At 47.8% G+C, this 19726-nt stretch overlaps 1 protein-coding gene and 1 pseudogene across 2 annotated transcripts in view; both read left to right on the top strand.

Moving 5' to 3' along the window:
• The first annotated feature begins 8850 nt into the window (after positions 1–8850).
• LOC136329088 (U6 snRNA-associated Sm-like protein LSm3 pseudogene) lies at positions 8851–9156 on the top strand (annotated as a pseudogene).
• Positions 9157–18023: 8867 nt separating this feature from the next.
• PTPRF (protein tyrosine phosphatase receptor type F) overlaps positions 18024–19726 on the top strand; it is an 87071-nt gene continuing 85368 nt past the window's right edge. For both annotated transcript variants that reach the window (XM_066269421.1, XM_066269420.1), the window contains exon 1: positions 18024–18254. The gene's annotated coding sequence lies outside the window, so the exon portion shown is untranslated. The remainder of the gene's footprint in view (positions 18255–19726) is intronic.

Genomic DNA, 19726 nt, shown 5'->3' with positions numbered 1-19726 from the left:
GCCTTGTCCGGCGATCATTCTCCTAGTTCTGGAAGGTGTAGTGAGAACTCACAGCAGCAGCAAGCTCCTAGTCTGTCCCCTACCACCCCCCCCAAAAAAAAAAAAACCTAGTGTGAACTCCTGGACCCTCTCTCTCTATCTAAACAAAATAAAAAGTATACTACATCCCTGGGATACTTATATTAGTAAAAAAACAAGCATCTTGAAATATACACAATTAGTGACTCTCACCACATAGCAACTATTTCTCTAATTCTTTTGGTCATAGCCAAAGAAGGACAGGCCTGAAGAATGGTGGTGGAGCTTCCTATGTTTCTTTAGTGAAGACTGCTGGCCACTGTTGTTCCAAATTTGGTCGGATCGTGTGTCCACACAGGTCTCTGCACAGCTGCCTCCCCTGCATGTTGTCTGTGTGGCCTGGTTTCACCGTGTGTTCTCAACAACTGCACCCTCCAGCCGCTCCAGAGCCAGATAGGACAGTAGCCTTGCCCTCGTCTCCCATCTCATTCCTTCTCCTGCCGGATGCCCTTTGCTCCTCAGGGTACTTTCTTTTTAGGCTTTTTTTTAAAAATTTTTTTTATTTTATTTATTCATTTTTAGAGAGGAGAGAGAGACAGAGAGGGAGAGAGAGGAGAGAGAGAGAAGGGGGGAGGAGCTGGAAGCATCAACTCCCATATGTGCCTTGACCAGGCAAACCCAGGGTTTCAAACTGGCGACCTCAGCATTTCTAGGTCGACGCTTTATCCACTGCGCCACCACAGGTCAGGCCCTCAGTGTACTTGTACTGCTCCTTGGATGCCACAGTGGAGCACACTGGCTCAGATCAATGGGATGGTGTGGTCTGGTCACAGCTGGCACTGGCCTTGGTCTATACTTCTGTGTGGTTTTCACTCCAATGCCACAGTCTAACCATGAAAGGAAGGGAGAAGCACAATTTACTCAAAGCAACTATATTATTAGCCATAAAGACACACACCTAAAAGCACAGGAAAATATACAAAGTCAACGTTGACTCCTGGCTTGAGTTTGCTTCCAACCAGTACAGAGAGTGTGCAAAGAACTGTTATTAGGGATGGCTGGACACTAGCAGAGCCTCGGGAAGCAAGGGCCTTTCTATACAGGATTTCACTGCCTCCAGAATGACCACCCTCTGGATACTGGGAGGGAACTAACCCTCCCGAGCCTTCTCACTTTCTTTGACTCCACCCTATATTCCCTTTTCTTCCCTTCTGTGGAAGCCTGCTTCCTTGGACTCTGGTACAAGCTGCCAGCTGCTAGTTCTGTCTGATTTCACTCCAGATGAGAAGGGATGGGAGTGGAGATCAGGGGCACTGGTTGGTAGAATATCTACAGGAAGGACAGACTTCCGAACTGCTAATATGAATCTCCTCTGGGCATCTGGCCTGGGTGTTATTATGCAGAAAGAGCTGTTGTCTCCTCCGTTAGGTGTCACATGGCCACATGCCCCTTTTGTCATTCTGGTCTTTGTATGTCCCATGCTTCAGAAGGCATATACGGGCCCAGAGGGGACCTTGTACCACCACAGTTATCACTTCTGTCTCAGAGTGGTTTCCACAATTTCCCCCTGACTTTGAGATGGGATTCTAAATTTCATTATAGCTCAGGCCTGATCAATCTTCATTTCTTTGTGCTGTAAATTTGCACGCTAGGCAATCATAGTGAGTTTGTGCTCTGGAGTTTAAGATGAACGATTTAATCCAAGAGGCAGCCGAGTATCTCCCCTTAAGTGAAACATCCCAGACAAGATTCAGCCTTTAACCCCCACATGACGGGAAGCCACTGCTTCCGCCATCCTCTGCGAGACTGGAAGTCAGTCTCTATACATCATGAAATCCCCCCAACTTCCATCTGGCCAGAAGTTTTTTGGAGAGCTGGAAGAGAAGGTTGCATGATCTTCCGCAAGGCAGAATCCCATCAGATCCATGCTCCTTCAGCATCTCTCTCCCGGACGGAACCCACACCCTCCCTTTCCTCCCCCCACCCACCACACTGCAGCCTCACCTTGCCAGGCTGGCTGGGGCCCTTTCCTATTTTGTGTATCAAAATCCTGCCAGCTTGAATATACCAATCAGCAGAAGAAAAAACAGCCAAAGGGTGCTTAAAAAAAACAACACCCAGTAATTAGCTAAGCAGCTAACTAACCAAATGTTGTACCTCAAGTGGCCCCTGGTGGGCCTCAGTTTATCCCACCAGTCCATGTGCAAATGTTAGAAAAAGCCAAAACATCGTTATGTCAAACCTTGTCCTTTTTTAAAAAAATTTTTGAATAAGCTTTATTTTTGCTGTATCACTTCTATTTTTTTTTTTTAATGAAATTTCCACTCCTATCCCCAATGCTTCTTTCTGCCCTGTATTAAATGTGCAGTTATGAGAGTAGATTGAAAGTTCTGTCCTCGCCAAGGTTGGGACAGAATTACTCTTACACCAACATTCCAAACTCCAAACTTTTATTTGTTCCCACTAGACCATCCTCTAGCTTAGCATTACCCGAAAGGACTTCCTGGGAAGGGCAGTGTTCTGCCGATGCACTGTGCAATGTGGCGGCCGCTGGTCCGCGTGGCTCCTGAGCACTTGGAATGTGGCTAGGGTAACTGAGGAACTAAATTTCTAAAATGATTTAATTTTAATTATTTTATTGGGCATATATGTTGGACAGCACAACTCTAGCCTAATTCCACCAATGACAATGAAGGACATTATATGAAACTGTCAAAAAAAACAACCCTGGACCGTAGGATTGTAAGCAGTGTTGATTCATTCATACGTTGTCCTCTCACTAGGAAAATTTTTTCTCAGGTCTAATGACTGAAAAAAGCAAAGCTGCTCTTAAACATGTAGTTATTAGGAGTTGTGTACTCAATTATGTTTCTGTTTTTCCTTTGGCTACCAGGAAGCTCAGCCAAATTCAGAGCCTACTGCTCCCATGTGTACCATTGAATATCTCCTATCCTGTTGCCTTTTTTTTTTAGAGAGAGAGAGAGAGGAATAGATAGGGACAGATAGACAGGAACGGAGAGAAATGAGAAGCATCAATCAGTTTTTCGTTGCAACACCTTAGTTGTTCATTGATTGCTTTCTCATATGTGCCTTGACCATGGGGCTACAGCAGACCAAGTAACCCCTTGCTCAAGCCAGTGACCTTGGGTCCAAGCTGGTGAGCCTTGCTCAAACCAGATGAGCCCACACTCAAGCTGGCGACCTCGGGGTCTCAAACCTGGGTCATCCGCATCCCAGTCCGATGCTTTATCCACTGCACCACTGCCTGGTCAAGCTCCTGTTGCCTTTTAAAATATCTATATATTGCTCAACGATTTTTAATAAATTTATAACATTGTGTGACTATCACCACAAAACATTTCCATCGGCCCAAAAAGAATCCTTGTGCTCATTTCTAGTCACACCACATTCCACAGGCAGCCACTACAATCTACTTTCTATTTCCGCAGATTTGCTTTTCCTGGACATTTTATATAAGTGCAATCATACAAATATGTGATCTGTGTTTGATTTCTTCACCAATTATAATTTTTTGGAAGTTCATCTGCAGACTTTGGGTAGTTTATTACTTTTTTACTGCCAAGTAGTATTCTACTATATGAATATGCTACGTTTTATTTATCTATTCACCAGGTGATAAACATTAGCGTTGTTTCTATATTTTTGGCTATTATCAAAACTTGCCATGAACTTTTACAAATAATTCCTTCTGTAGACATATGTTTTCATTTCTCTTGGGACGATACTTAGAAGTGAAATTGCTGGGTCACGTGGTAGATTTATGCTAAGGATCTGCCAAACTGCTCTCCCAAGTGCTGCACCATTTCCCATTCCTACAAGCAATGTGTGAAGGCTCCAGTTCCTCCACATTCTCATCAACACTTGTTATTGCCTGTCTTTTTTATTACAGCCATTTCAGTGGGCGTGTGGTGGTTTTCATTAGCATTTCCCTACAGGCTAATGATGAGCATCTTTCCATGTGCTTGTTGGACATTCATATATGCCTTTGGTGAAATGTCTTTTTAATTCTTTTGCCCGTTTTTATTTTATTTTATTAGAGAGAAAGGGACAGATAGGGACAAACAGACAGAAAGGGAGAGAGATGAGAGGCATCAATTCTTTGTTGCGGCATATTAGTTAATCATTGATTGCTTTCTTATATGTGCCTTGACTGGGGGGCTCCAGCTGAGCCACTGACCCCTTGCTCAAGCCAGCAACGTTAGGTCCAGTGACCTTTGGGCTCAAGCCAGAGACTATGGGGTCATGTCTATGATCCTGTGCTCAAGCCAGCGAGCCCACGTTCAAACTGGTATTCCTGCTCTCAAACTGGATGAGCCCATGCTCAAGCCGGCGACCCTGGGGTCTTGAACATGGGCCCTCTGTATCCCAGGCCCATGATCTGTCCACTGCGCCACCACCTGGTCAGGCCTTTGCCCATCTTTAAATTGAGTTATTTATCTTACTATTGAGTTATAAGAGTTCTTTATTTATTCTGGATGCAGACAGATCCTGTTGTCAGACATAAGATTTACAAATAATTTTCTCCTCATCTGTGATTTTTTTTTTTTAAAGATTTTGTTTATTCATTATAGAGAGGAGAGAGAGAGAGAGAGAGAAGGGGGAGGAGCAGGAAGCATCAACTCCCATATGTACCTTGACCAGGCAAGCCCAGGGTTTTTTTGAACCGGCAACCTCAGCATTTCTAGGTTGACGCTTTACCCACTGTGCCACCACAGGTCAGGCCTCCTCATCTGTGATTTTATTTTCACTTTCTTTCTTTTTTTTTTTTTTTTTCTGAAGCTGGAAGCGGGAAGAGACAGTCAGACAGACTCCCGCATGAGCCCGACCGGGATCCACCCGGCATGCCCACCAGGGGGCGATGCTCTGCCCCTCCGGGGCGTCATTCTGTTGCGACCAGAGCCACTCTAGCGCCTGGGGCAGAGGCCAAGGAGCCATCCCCAGCACCCGAGCCATCCCCAGCGCCCGGGCCATCTTTGTTCCAATGGAGCCTTGGCTGTGGGAGAGGAAGAGAGAGACAGAGAGGAAGGAGAGGGGGAGGGGTGGAGAAGCAGATGGGCGCTTCTCCTGTGTGCCCTGGCCGGGAATCGAACCCGGGACTTCTGCACGCCAGGCCGACGCTCTACCACCGAGCCAACCGGCCAGGGCCTATTTTCACTTTCTTAGTGGTGTTTTTCTTTTATTGAAAAGGTTTTTATTTTTATGAAGTCCAATTTATCATTTTTCTCATACTACTTGCACTTTTGGTGTCATAGCTAAGAACTTGTCCTAACCCAGGTTATGAAGATTTACTCCTATGTTACATTTTGAGTTGGTTTTTGACTATGGCATGGAGTAAGAATCCAAATTATTATTTTTTGCATGTGGATATCCAGTTGTACCAGAACCATTTGTTGAAAAAAAACAACAGCTATCTTTACCCTATTGAGTTGCTGTGGTACCTTTGTCAAAAATCAACTGATCATAAATATAAGGGTTTATTTTTGGACTCTCAGTTCTGCTTCATTGATTTGTATGCCTGTCCTTATGCCATTGTCCTTGTTTTTGCTTTTTTCTCAGTTTCTTTATACACTTACCTTTAAGTTTATTTAACTAGAAGAATAGGTCATCTCCTTTCTCTCTCCCAAAACTGATATTAGCTCTTGGCAAGAATGTAATTGAGGCTGCCTAAAATCAAGTCATCAAAACCTCTCTTGTGAGAATCATTGAGAAGTCATTAAAGGGACTATGACCATATTCTTATTCAAACACATCCCAAAGGGGATCAAGGAAGAAACAGACATTCTACCCTTGCCACCATAATCGGATTTACTAATTCCCAGGGAAAAGGGAAGAATCACCACTAATTATAAGACAGTTAAGGAATTATTTCCTTTCTCAATATGGCTTTAGAATATACTAGACCTGAGAAGTAACATCCGTCTTTGAGCTATGGGTATTTGCTTAGCAGGTTCAATATATAAGGGAACCAATGTAGATATTGAATATAGAAAAGAAAGCTCTTTTTTAATGTTTATTTTATTGATTTTAGAGAGAGAGAAAGAGAAACAGGAACATCTATCTCTTCCTGTATGTCTGACTGGGGATTGAACTAGTAACCTTTGCCCTTTGGGACAATGCTCTAACTAACCAAAGGAGCAATCCAGCCAGGGTAAGAAAGCTCTTGAAGAAAAGAAACCCACCTTAAAGGATGGGTATAGCCTGACCTGTGGTGGCGCAGTGGATAAAGCGTCGACCTGGAAATGCTGAGGTTGCCAGTTCGAAACCCTGGGCTTGCCTGTTCAAGGCACATATGGGAGTTGATGCTTCCAGCTCCTCCCCCCTGTCTCTCTCTCCTCTCTGTCTCTCTCTCTCTCTCCTCTCTAAAATGAATAAATAAATAAAATAAAAAAATTAAAAAAAAAAAAAAAGGATGGGTATAGAATTCCAACACCCTTCCCCACAAGAATAACCTTTGGAAGGAGATGCCAATTCAAACATTACTGATCAACTTGATGAGCCCTACAGACATGACTCATGAGATATCTTCACTGGAGGAACTGAGTGGGATCCAGGGAGATACACCCCATCCTAGTGAGGAGGAAGACATTTTCTGAAGCTGGGATGCCAGGGGGCACGGATAAAGGATGCAGTCTAGAGAGAAGCTGTATATTGGAAGATAGAAGAGTGAATTTAGCATTTGCCTTGAAATACTTTTCTCCTTGGTCCCTAGGAAAACCCTAGTTATCACCCAGCTGTATTTCCTTTCTGCCTTGTAATTTCTTTTTTTAGCTGCCCTACTCTTTATTAAAGCAATTCACATATGGCAGCTCAGCCTCATAAGATGGTCTTGGGGAAAATAAAAAGGTGACATGGAGAAGGGGCAGGGGCCCTGCTCCATCCCCTACCTCTTTTCTGGTGTTCATGGGAAGAAAACCAAGTTTTCTTGAGGTATCTACATCCCCAACTCCAGGTGGAAACCAACATTATGAGATGTGATCCCCTGTAAATATTAGAACATTTAAAATAATCGACCAGCTCCCAGCTGAACAACTCGGAACTGAACCGTCTACTTCTCTGTTTATGTTCGGTGAAACCTACCTCTGAAGGGGGAATTGGAGAGAGGTGAACATCTGTGTAATATTTTTAAATGCATTCATGTATTCAAAGATACAGAGAGAATCCTACTATGTGCCAGGCATCTCACATTGCATGTTTTTTGAGTCACCTAAATCTTTTCTGAAAGTAAAGTAGAGAAAGAGAGGGAAAAGTACTCAATAAATCTTGATTGAATGAATGAATTGCAAGAGCCAGATGGTGTGAGCCTTAAATGAGCAGGATTTTTTCCATGAGGCTGAAGGAATAATGATCTGGGAGTGGTTTTTGAGAGCACAGAAGGCTCTGCCCCTCCTCCTTACTCTGTGGTTGGGAGAATGGCAGCTGCTCTGGAGACAGTTGCTGGGTCCTGGGTTAGGCAGGAGTTGGAGGAAGGACCTGTGAAAGGGCTGAAGGCTCCTGGAGGGCAACAGCGGCAGGCTGGGGAGGGAGCGGTGGCAAGTTGGATCCGGGGAGAGGAAGTACTGAATGTTGATAGATGGTGAGTCTGGCTCTCATTCAGACACTAGTTGAGGATTACCAGGATATGGGGCCCAGTGGGATTAGCTTTTAAATGGTCCTCTAAGCCTGTTCTATTAGAAGCTTAATTATGCTAATTCTAATAATCATCAAATAGCTTCTATTTTCAAGAACCTGTGATATGAAGCTCTGGTAAAGCTCTTTATGAACACAATTTCTTGTCATTCTTACAATGCTGCAGTAAGCAGTATCCCCTTTTTACAGAAGAGGAAACTGAGGCTTAGAGAGAGAAGTGATTTGTCCAAGAATAAACAGCTAATAAGTGCCATGGGACTGGGTCTGTATGTCTCCAAATGCCAGGCTGCCCCACAGCTGGTCTGTCCTGACTGGGCGGTGACTTTTGTAGTATTGACAGCATAAAGGGAATCCTTGGAAACCTGGAGGTATCCATGATATATTCCCAAACAGCTCCAAGCCTCTGGCCAGAGCCTTCACAACAATGAATTCCATTGCTCACTTTGCCTGGAAGCCCCACGGACTCCACCCACCTTTTACTCGAGGCTGGGGTCCCAGAGAGATATGTGTGCATAATTACCATATATGTGGAGGAAACAGGGCCCCATGAAAATGTCTACCAAACAACCTTGATCTAGACTATAGGGAAGGCTATCCCCAAAGAAGTGACGCTGGAGCCAAAAGTGAATAATGAGCTATAAGGTGAAGTGGGTAGGGTGTGAAAGTCCTCTACAAAGAGTGTGTCCAGGCCTGGTGGTTGGTATAGGGGTGGGGGCACATGTGTGTTTGAGGAATTGAAAGGAAGCTGGAGACTCATCTGGTTTGAGTAAGGCTCACCAGCTTGAGCCCAAGGTCGCTGGCTTGAGCAAGGGGTTACTCGGTCTGCTGAAGGCCCACGGTCAAGGCACATATGAGAAAGCAATCAATGAACAACTAAGGTGTCGCAACGAAAAACTGATTGATGCTTCTCATTTCTCTCCGTTCCTGTCTGTCTGTCCCTATCTGTCTCTGTCACACACCAAAAAAAAGGAAGCTGGAGAGAACTCGGGAAGGGGAGCATCACGTGATGCTAAATGATGATGGAAGGTAGGCAAGGGGAAGGTGTTTAAGGAGTTAAGGAGTTATCCCAGCAGCAATGGGAAGCCACTAGAGGTTTTAAAAAGGGAGTGACATGATAAGACTGGAGAAGGGCAGTTAGGAGGCACTGCAGGCTTCAGATAAGAGGTAATAATAGGGGTTTGAAACATGGTGGACGGTGTGGACCAGCAACACACTACTAATGTGGCAGCAGAGCCCTGGGTCTTATCAGGTTCAGTCTAGACAAGAGAATTTCTGTGAAAATGAGAAGTGGCAGAAGGCTTTGAGGGAGATTACATGATTATGATCAACATTTAAATATGATATTGGGAGGTATGCAAGAAACTGTGACTAACAGAAATTGATAAAGAAACATATGAAGAGATATATAAATCAACAAAATAAAATATTTTGATACTCTATGTCCAGGAAGATGGTGTTGTGCAAATTGTCCCTTCATTGAGAGTTGGCTGAAACAAAGAATTTATTCTGCATGGAAGTTAAGAGACTTTGTATGATTGCTTACTTAAATGTAGAAGATATTCAAAAGAGAAACCTGCATAAATTTTGATACTAAGAAATGACCAAGAGCCTGACTGGTGGTAGCTCAGTGGATAGAGCACCTAGGTTTGAAATCGTGAGGTCACTGGTTTGAGCACGGGCTTGCCAGCTTGAATGCAGAATTGCCACCTTGAGCATGGGATCATTGACATGATTCCATGGTCACTGTCTTGAGCCCAAAGGTTGCTGGCTTGAGCAAACAGTCACTGACTCAGCTCGACACTCCCCACCACGTCAAGGCACATATTAGAAACAATCAATGAACAAGTGATGCAACTACAAGTTGATGTTTCTCATCTCTTTCCCTTTTTCTCTCTCTTGCTCTCTCCCTCTTCCTCACTGAGAAAAAAAAAAAAGAAAGAAAAAGAAATTACCAAGGATTCTTTTGCTCCTGAAATGAATTGATTTGTAGATAGCTCACAAATTTTTTCTTTAAATTTTTTTTATGTATTGAATTTTAGAGAGGAAGGGAGACTGAGAGAGAGAGACAGGAACATTTATCTGTTCCTGTATGGGTCCTGACCAAGGATCGAACCTGCAACATTTATGAATCGGGATGATGCTCTAACCCAGGGGTCCCCAAACTTTTTACAGAGGGGGCCAGTTCACTGTCCCTCAGACTGTTGGAGGGCCAGACTATAAAAAAAAAGAACAAATCCCTATGCACACTGCACATATCTTATTTTAAAGTAAAAAAAAAAAAAAAAAACGGGAACAAATACAATATTTAAAATAAAGAACAAGTAAATTTAAATCAACAAACTGACCAGTATTTCAGTGAGAACTATGCTCCTCTCACTGACCACCAATGAAAGAGGTGCCCCTTCCAGAAGTGCGGCAGGGGCCGGATAAATGGCCTCAGGGGGCCACATGCGGCTCACGGGCTGTAGTTTGGGGACCCCTGCTCTAACCAACCAAGCTACTCATCAGAGCACAAACTCTTAAATTCAGTAGCATTTTAATTTTTCTCCAACCCTTCCAGTAATTGTGATCACCAAGATGCAGCTCTCTATTTTAGAAGTTAACTTGCTCCACTGATTTTTCTCAGACTATTTCCAACTTTTCTTTAAATTAAAGTTGATGTTTCCTTTAAATTTTTTTAAATGCCCCCCTCCCAAGGAGGTAATAATAGTTTGGACAGGCAAGGTATCAGTAGAGATGAAGAGAAGGGGTAGATTAAAGAAACACTTTAGAGGCGAGATTAACAGGATTTGGTGATGGTTCCTAGGATTCTGGCTTGCCTATTAGATGGCAAATTCACTAAGACAAAGAACACTGGAAAGGTGTCACAGAGTGAGGCTGGTGAGTTAGGTCTTAGACATATTAGGGTTAAGATGCTTTTGAGACACTGAGGTAAAGATGTTTACTGGATAGTGGGCTTGGCTTCCATTGGTCAGAAGCTTAAACAGGAAGTTCTCTGGGCTGGAGACACAAAGATGTGAATCATCAGCAAATGGATTGCAATCAAAGCTATAGGCATGGATGAGATCACCAGGGAGAAAGTCTACAGCGACAGAGGGCGAATGCCTAGGAATGTGCCTTGAGGAACACAAGTGTTTAATGGCTGAATGGGGAAGGGTGAGCCTGCAAAGGACACTGAGAAGGAAACCAAGAATATAAGAGACCAACCAGAAGAGTATGGTGCCAAAAGGGTTAAAGAAGCTAGTGTTTTAAGAATGCAGTAATCGCCCTGGCCGGTTGGCTCAGCGGTAGAGCGTCGGCCTGGAGTGTGGAAGTCCCAGGTTTGATTCCCAGTCACGGCACACAGGAGAAGCGCCCATCTGCCTCTCCACTCTTCCCCTTCTCCTTCCTCTCTGTCTCTCTCTTCCCCTCCAGCAGCTAAGGCTCCATTGGAGTAAAGTTGGCCCAGGTGCTGTGAACGGCTCTCTGGCCTCCACCTCAAGTGATAGAATGGCTCCAGCAGCAAGGGAGCAATGCCCTAGATGGGCAAAGCATCACCCCCTGGTGGGCATGCCAGGTAGATCCATAAGGGAGTCTGTCTTCTGACTGCCTCCTGCTTCTAACTTCAAAAGAAAAAAAAAAGTGCAGTAATCAAACCTAACCTGTGGTGGTGCAGTGAATAAAGTGTCGACCTGGAACACTGAGGTGCCACTTTAAAACCCTGGGCTTGTCTGGTCAAGGCACATATGTGAGTTGATGCTTCCTGCTCCCCCCTCTCTTCTCTCTTTCTCTCTCCTCTCTCTCGAAAAATGAATAAAATCTAAAAAAAAAAAAAAATGCAATTATCAAATGGTCTTAAAGGTGAACACTGAAAATAAATGCCCAACCAATTTTGAGACATGGAGGTCATAGCTCTAACATCATGTTTCAGGGGAGCTATGAAAGAGGGAGCCAAATCTGACTGAATGTTGGAGTGAACAGGGTTGCCATATGGCCAAGAGTGGAAAAGAAAGCTAGTATTAATGTTGCAGGGAGCAGGAGGATGTGAAAAATCCAATAGAGAGGGTGGGATCAAGTGCTCAGAGATGGAGGGGTTTATGGGTAGAGTGAGGTGCATGAGAAGCAAGAGGAACTAGGAATTACAGATAGGCAGGAACGCTGGCCTGAGATGGGGGAGGGGTGCTTTCTTTAATGCATCAGAAGATGTGTGAATGTGCTTGTGGGTAACTGAGGGAGTTCTTGTCTGGTGGCTTTAATTGTCTCTACAAAGGAGGAGGCAAGCCTGACCAGTGGTTGCACAGTGGATAGAGCTTCGACCTGGGACACTGAAGACCCAGATTCGAAACCCAGAGATCACTGGCTTGAGCTCAGGCTTGCCAGCTTGAGTGTGAGGTTGCTGGTTTGAGTATGGGATTATAGACATGATCTCATAGTCACTGGCATAAAGCCCAAGGTCGCTGACTTGAGCAAGGGGTCACTGATTCAGCTGGAGCCACCTGGTCAAGGCACGTATGAGAAGCAATCAATGAACAACTAAAGTAACACAGCTATGAGTTAATGCTTCTCATCTCTCTCCCTTTCTGTTTCTCCCTTCTCTTTCACAAAAAGAAAACTTAAAAATAAATAAATAAATAAATAAATAAAAGACTCAAGGTCACATCTGCCAGTGAAGAAATGGTGGTTTAGAGAAAATGGGGAAGGTTAGAAATAGCCATTGCAGAGAGCGGGGCTCCAAGCGGACTGGAGAAGTGTATCTGGGCCAACTGCAGTCAATGGCTATAACTTATGGGACTATCAATCTGACCCGTGGTGTCATTTGGCTGCTTGAGCATGGCACAAGAAGGCAGATAGGAGGGCTCGTCTGGAGCTGGGGATTTGCCAGACAGATACGATCAAAAGGCAGTGAGGCAAAAGGGCTTGGGGTATTAACAAGCAAATTATTAAAATGCTGAGCTTTGGCATCTAAGCTGGACAAGAAGAAAGAGAGAAAAGGAGAGAGCTGCTACATTAGGACAACACAAAGAGGTCAATAGGGAAGCAGTCTGATGAGACCGAACTGTTGTTTTGAGGTTGAATGAGCAAGGTGGGAGCAACAAAGGTGTGGTTAGACCTGGGGACAAGACCCAGGGTATGATGGTAAGAGTGGCCTGGAGGAAATGGCCATTGTGACGAGGAGCTCAAGGAGCTCGTCTGCCTTCTCTGGCACTGAAGTAACCCACGCAAATGACAGGAAGTAGCAGACCACTGAGAAGTTCACTAAGCTGAAAACAGAGGCACAGCCATTAGATTTGGCAGAACAAAGGTGAGTAGTCATTATGTCAAGAGCAATTTCAGTGGAGTGCTGGTCCCAAAAGCCAGCTGTAGTGGGCTGAGTATGAGAGGAGACGGAAGAGTGGAGGCTTCATGGATAAACAGCTCTTGGATTTGTTGTAGGAAGTGGTCAGTCTCTCCCACTCGGGGTTGGGGGGAAGGGGGTCAAGAAAGCAGATTCTTTTTTAGGATAGTAAAGCATTAATAACTATGAGCATATGGGAATGATATAGCGAGGAGGATGGGAGGGGCAGGGGGAGAGAAGTGAGGTCCTGGAGGAGCTGAAGCATCCCGGGGACCAGCTCCACTATGGCAGGGAACGTCCTTCTGGGAACCAGGAGGGAGACAGAAAGGAAGGCAGAGACATGGGTGGGTTTGGTATTGGAGGGATGAGGAAGTCCTCCTCTGGTGGCTTCTGTTTTCACAGAGAAGACTGAGCTGAAGTCATCAGCAGAGTGTTCCACTGAAAAATTAACTCTCGTCTTGCCCCCGACCCCCAGTGACTCATCAGGAAGGAATGAAAGGTCTTAGCTGGGCTTTTGTGTTCAAAGGCTCAGGCCTTTTTTCCTCCCACCCCACACCTGAGAAAGTAAACACACCGTTTGCCTTTCTGGCGGCAGAACACCTTCTGACTGGCTTAGAGGGAGAACACCGCTGTGTCTTAGGGAGTTGTCTCTCTGGCATGGACGTGAGGGGCAAAACAGGCACCCCCATCCCACCCTGACATTGCCCCCAGGAGATTTAGCTCTGTGTCACTACAGAAGCCAAGGACTAAGGGATGCAACCTTGCAGGTCTACAGAAGCTCCCTTGAAAGAGTCTGGAATGCCTGACCTATGGTAGCACAGTGGATAAAGCGTCTACCTGGAATGCTGAGGTCGCTGGTTCGAAACCCCTGGCTTGCCTGGTCAAGGCACATATGGAAGTTGATGCTTCCTGCTCCTCACCCTCCTTCCTTCTCTCCCCTCTCTAAAATGAATAAATAAAATCTTGAGGGGGAAAAAAAAAAAGAAGGAAGAAAGAGCCTGGAATGAAGAGAGTGGGGAGTCCCTTCCCAAGGACCGGGCTAGACAAGTGAGATCCTACAGATGGAAGTCTCACGGTAGTGACAACTAATGTCTGAAGCAGCAGTGGTGGTCTGGAAAAGACCTCAGCCTTCGTTTACAAGGCTGTGGAGCACAGACTGACCACCTTTGGGCTGTGTGAGCTGCTGGAGTTCTTGGACAATTGGGAAGAGGTGAAGGAAGGCTGTGAGTAAGTGATATGTAATTCTTGCTGATCCAGTTAGGATAGGGACTCAAGCTGAATTTAATTTGATTTAGACCAACTGAGAGATGTATTTGCATCATGAGTTTGAGCAGAGTGTCCAGTGGGCCCAGGACCTGGACAAAGGGTGAACAGTGACAGGGAGCTGACATCTGGCTCTCCCTTCACCCCCTGTACCCTGGGGCCGGAACACGGCAGACACAGACTACCACGTGGTACCACTCGGCCTTCACAGATGAGCACAAGGACGTCCCTCCCCGCCAGGCACCAGAGCAGGGCAGCAGGGCAGACCCGCATGGACCCTGTGCTCAGAGCTTGGCAGTCTGGACAGAACCCGGCTCCTCTCCTTCCATGGCTGTCATGCACTCACAGGCCCAGCCACCTGAGGTTCTTGTCTGTGTGGCCTCGAGGCCCGGACTTCTGATTTTTTACCTCAGCCTTGTGTCCAGATCTAGGTGTTGGGCACGCTGAGACCTAGGCAGCCTGCTCGCAGGCCTTCGTACACCCTGCCTCAGTGAACACCTGACCACAGGCGGTACCAAAAGATGGGTGGGTAGGGGCTAGAAACCCACGGGTTGAGATTCTGAGACCACTGTGTCCCCATAAGGGTTGAAACAAGATCCGTTCAGCACAGCAGTGAGTGGGTCTGCTGACTTCGGTCACAAGAGTGTAAGGTCCCTTGCCCACTGACCTTCTAAGTATTATGTTCACAGACCAGCAGTGCTGGGCAGAGGGACCTGGGCTGCCAGAGCTGCAGACTGCTGAGAGCCCGGGCTAGCAGGCACAAAGGCAGCAAACCCAGAGCCCTCTGCAGCTCACGCCAAGCCTACAGAAACCCCAGGTGTGGGCAAGCTCTGAGGCTTGGACAGGGAGCTTTTGCCTCACCTAGATACTTATGTCTGACCATCCCTGAGCATAGAAGGTGAAAATCTACCTGTTTATTCCTTTAATAAGTATGTATCAAGCTGCTCTGGTTGAATAGCCTGGTTGATTAGAATGTTGTCCTGATGCACAAGGGTTGCTGGTTCAATCCTTGGTGAGGGCATAATCAGGAACAGATTGGTTTGCCAGAAAAGGTTTGCCTCTCTCTCCTTCCCTCTCTCTCTAAAATCAATCAATAAATTAAAAAGTATATATGTATTGAGCACCTATTGTGTGTCAGTTCCCCATGCTGGCCACTAGGATATGGCAGTGGACAAGGCAGCCTCGTCCCTCCTGCCCACAAGGAACCCACAGTCTGTGGGTTGGGGGACAGACACAGGTGCAGGTGGTGGTGATACCTAATGCTTAAAGCTTCAGCAGGTAAGCCTCCAACCTAGTCAGGGGTTAGGGGTGGCTTCCGGGAAGAAGTGATAGTTCTAAACAGGTACCATTGGTTCCAAGGTACTGAAATCCACCCAAGATAGAGCAAGTTTTAAGAGGTGGTTTTCTATGACTATGTATAAGAGATTTTATGACCAACTAGTTTTTGTGTGGTCTAAAACCCAAAAGTCAGAAACTCTTTGTTTCTGTCTCTCTCTCCCCCCCTTCTCCCTCCCCTCCTCTTCCTCCTTCCCTCCTGTCCTTCCTCTGTCTTATGTGTTCCTCACAGAGCCACTCAGTCTCTAGTCTCTTTCTGACTCTCAAGGTTTGCAGGACTGGTGACTGATTGGATAGGGATGCAGGAGAGAAGGTATTTCTGGCCCAGCAACTGAGAGAAAGAGGATGCCCTGTCTGAGATGGGGACTATTGAAGACCAGCAGATCTGGGTGGGAGAGTGAGAATTCAGTTCACCTGAAGGACACGCAGAGAGTGGTAGAAAGAAGGTTCTTGGTTTCATGGGTCCTGAGCTCAGAACGGAGGCCCAGGCTGAAGATAGAGATTTGGAATCATCAGTATATGGTTGGCGGTGGTTGACATGGTCCAGGGGAAAGGGACAGAGTGGGAGAATGGGCAGGCTGGGATGGACCCCAGGGGGAGCAGGAGATGGTATAGGAAATTGAGAAAGGGTGGCTAGTGAGAAGAGTCCAGGCCATTGAAGCCAAGGGGAAGGACTGTTTTCACAAGTCAGCAATGAATAGGAATACTTGGCTAAAAGGTATACTTCTTTAAATGGGGGGGGGGGGGCAAAATTAAAACCTAAACCTGGCCTAAATTCTGAAACACTGGCAAAAATGTATAAGGCTGAATAAAACTTTCAATATCTCCCCCACAGTACACCAAAATGTACTGCCCAGTGGGTAAAAAAAAAAAAAAGCCACTGACTGGGAATATTCGTTTTTGATGTTTGTCATCAGGATCTAATCGTTTTCCCAGAATCGCTGGTGCCAGGTCCATTCCTTTCTCACACACCAGGGGGCGCACACGCACTGTTTCTGAATCTAAGTCCTGCGCAAAAGCAGGCAAGAATTAGGTGATAACCAGAACCTGACCCCTCAACCTGGATTATTAGACACCCCCTCCACCCCTGCCCTGTACAGTACACTGTGCTCTCTGAATCCAGGTGCTTCAACGATCCCAAAACTTTGCTTATTCCTCAAATAAACCCCAAACTCACAGAGGTATCAGGCCCCATAGAAAAACGGTTACTCCACAAGGGTCCTCACCTGATGTAGGGCTGTAGGGGTAGATTCTCCATCTTTCATGAGGCAGGTGGGTTTTGAGTCACTGGTATGCCTTTGGTTTATGGTGTCATGGACTGGGAAGGTAGGTCTGAGGCTGGGGGCTTTGGTGCCAAGGTGTGACTAGCTTTGGAGCTCACCAACTCCCTGAGTTGGCACTCGGGATAAATCTTCATGTAAGTTATTGGTTTAGCCCAGAAATGTGTAGGGTCAGCATATGAGTTTGGTATCAGGAGTCAAAAAGTCAGTTTATAACAAAGTTTATATCAGGTTTGGGGGGCATTCAAAACTTGATTCAGGTTCGCAGTTGAAATTTATTTAAATATTGGGGTGTTATTCAGCCTCTAGTTGAGACTGACATGGGGTCAGAGAAGTAGAGGGTATGATGATTTGCATGGCGTTCCTGCAAAGCCAGTCTCATTAATCTCGGGTTCCAAGATTATTATTAAAGTTGGGTCAAGTTAGAGTCCTAAATGGCCCCATGGGTGGGTGGGGTTAGAGGTCAGTATTTGTGTTAGGTCCTTTTCTGGCAAACCAATCTCGTTTCAGGAATTGGACATCCCAATTTAGAAAGTGTGTTGGTGTTGATCAGGGAGTGGGATTGGAGTTTTTAATGTAAGGTTTGGGGATCATAAGAGAGAGAATATTGGGGTCCATAAAAAGTAGCTATTGGACGTTACGGTTCACATAGGGGTGGGGCTCAGTATTGATACAGGGGCCCATTTAAGAACTAGTTGGTGCTACTGTCACTATCAAGTTTAGGTAGTTAGAGGTGATAAGGGGATTTAGAGTCCGAATTGGTATTTGGGCTCAATATGGGGCTTCAGATTTAAGTCACTGCTTGAGCCAATTTCGGGGCAGATTCAAAGGTTTGAACTCAATATTGAGTTTGGGGGTCAGTCAGGGCTCAATTTTAGGTTCAGATCTGTATGGGAAGGAGATGGGGTAGCATTGAGTTCACATGAGGACTTGGGAGCTACTAACAGAATCTGGACTTCTTCGTATGGGAGTTTGGGTCTGTACATGCTCATTATTGGGGTTCTGGTTTAATATTGGGAGTTCAGGCGGTTTACATTCGGGGTTGGGCTGTGGCCTCGCTGAGCCTACATGGCTCCGCGGTTCTAGGAGCGAGAGTGCACGAGGGGAGGGGCGGCGCCGGGGACGAGCACGGCAGGGGCAGGGGCGCGGGCGCGGGCGCGAACGCGAGCGGGGGCGCGCGGCTGGAGCTGGCGCGGGAGCGGCGGGAGCTGTAGCGGCGGCGGCGGCGGCAGAGGCGGCGGCTCCAGCTCCGGCTCCAGCTTTAGCTCGGGTGGCGGTGGCGGGAGTGGGACCTGGGGTCGTCGTCGGCGGCGGCGGCGGCGGTAGAAGAGGAGAGGGAGCAGCGGCCCCAGTGGCTTGGGGGGGGGACATGCGGACCGACGGCCCCTGGAAAGGCGGTGAGTGACCCCCGGGTCCCCCTCCAGTCCCCTCCGCATCCGTTCCTTCCCCATTCCCCCGCCTCCTTCCCGCGTCCACCCTGCGGAGCTGGGGGCGGTCCCGGGGGACTGGGGGCGCCTCTGAGGCCGGGCCGCGCCCCCACCTGCCGCGCCCGCAACCTCGGCTCAGCCCCCCCCCCCAAATCCGGCGGCTCCTCCCCGCGCTCACCCCACAGCAGACGCGCCCCCCACCGCCGCCGGCTGGTCGGCTCCTCACCGCCCTCCCTCGCCTCGCCCGGCCTCCCCGCCGCACCTGAGCCGCAGCCCCCCCCCCCCGCAAAGTTTCCCTTTTGCATTTGTGCTCCCCCTCCTCGGCCCCGCCCCGTCCCCGCTCCACCGGCGCGGACGCACTCCGGGGGCGGTCCTCCACCTCCCACGACCACCCTAGCTTCGGGCGGGTCCAGGCCGCGCCCCCGCCCCCGCTGCACCGGCGCCCCCTCCCAGCCGGCAGCGGATCCGCATCCAGCGCGCCCGGGTCTCGCTCGCGGCTCCGGCGCACGTGCGGTCCCGGGGTGCGCTGGGCGCGAGTTTGGAACCCTCACCCCCCTCAATCATCAGTGCGGCTGGGGAGGGGCCAGGGCGGGCTGTACCCACCCCCACCACGGTGCAAAGACCTGAAGGCCCTGGAGCGACCTGTCCCGAGAGGACGCGTCCACTCGGACCCGCTCCGGAAAGTTCACTCAGTCGCCGCCCTGCGTCCCGTCCCGTCTTGATGTGCCCCGGTCCTCATCGCGGTGCCCGTGTTTCTGTCTCAGCTTCTTATTCTCTTTCCCACTGTGTTTCGGATTCTATCTATGTCCTTCAACGTCTCTGAATATGCTTCTCCCTGTGTCACTGCCTCCCAAACACCCCCGCCCCCTGCAATCTCAGGGTCTCTCTCTGCTTTCCCTCCCCGGCTCTATGTTCTTTCGCCCAGGGTCTCTGTGCAGTTTCCCGGGTTCCTCTGTGCTCCCTCCTCAGAGCTCTTTGTGGCCCCCAGCCCCCATCTCTGGTCTCCCTTCCCGGGTCTCTCTGTCGTGTTTCTCACTGGTCTCTTGGTGTCTCTTGTCTCCCACTGACCCGAGTCTCCGCACCCCTCTGCTAGGCCCCCTCCCCATTTCTCTGGAATGCTGCCCCTCTGGTTCTTCCACCCCAGGGTGGGGGAAGGGCTGGCCTTTCTCCCCATTTCAACACCCCCCCCCAGTGCAGGGCCCCCGAGTTGGAAAATGTTGGGGGTGGGAGCCCTGTGCCTATGTGAGCTGTGAAATGGGAGGGAGGCTGCCAGTGTGAAGGGATCCTCTGGATTCCCCTGGGGCAGCGAGGCAGAGCCTGGGAGGCTGGACTGCTAAGTGTTGCTGATAAAGCCTCCACTTTGGCTCCTGAACAGACAAGGGCAGGGATCCAGAGTGACCTGGTGCGGGATCTGGCCATAGAATCCAGGAAGTGCATTGGGG

The sequence above is a fragment of the Saccopteryx bilineata genome, chromosome 3, assembly GCF_036850765.1.
Source record: "Saccopteryx bilineata isolate mSacBil1 chromosome 3, mSacBil1_pri_phased_curated, whole genome shotgun sequence".
Taxonomy (NCBI): domain Eukaryota; kingdom Metazoa; phylum Chordata; class Mammalia; order Chiroptera; family Emballonuridae; genus Saccopteryx; species Saccopteryx bilineata.
The sequence above is the reverse complement of the archived record's forward strand: the minus strand, read 5'-3'. Positions and strand labels throughout refer to the sequence as shown.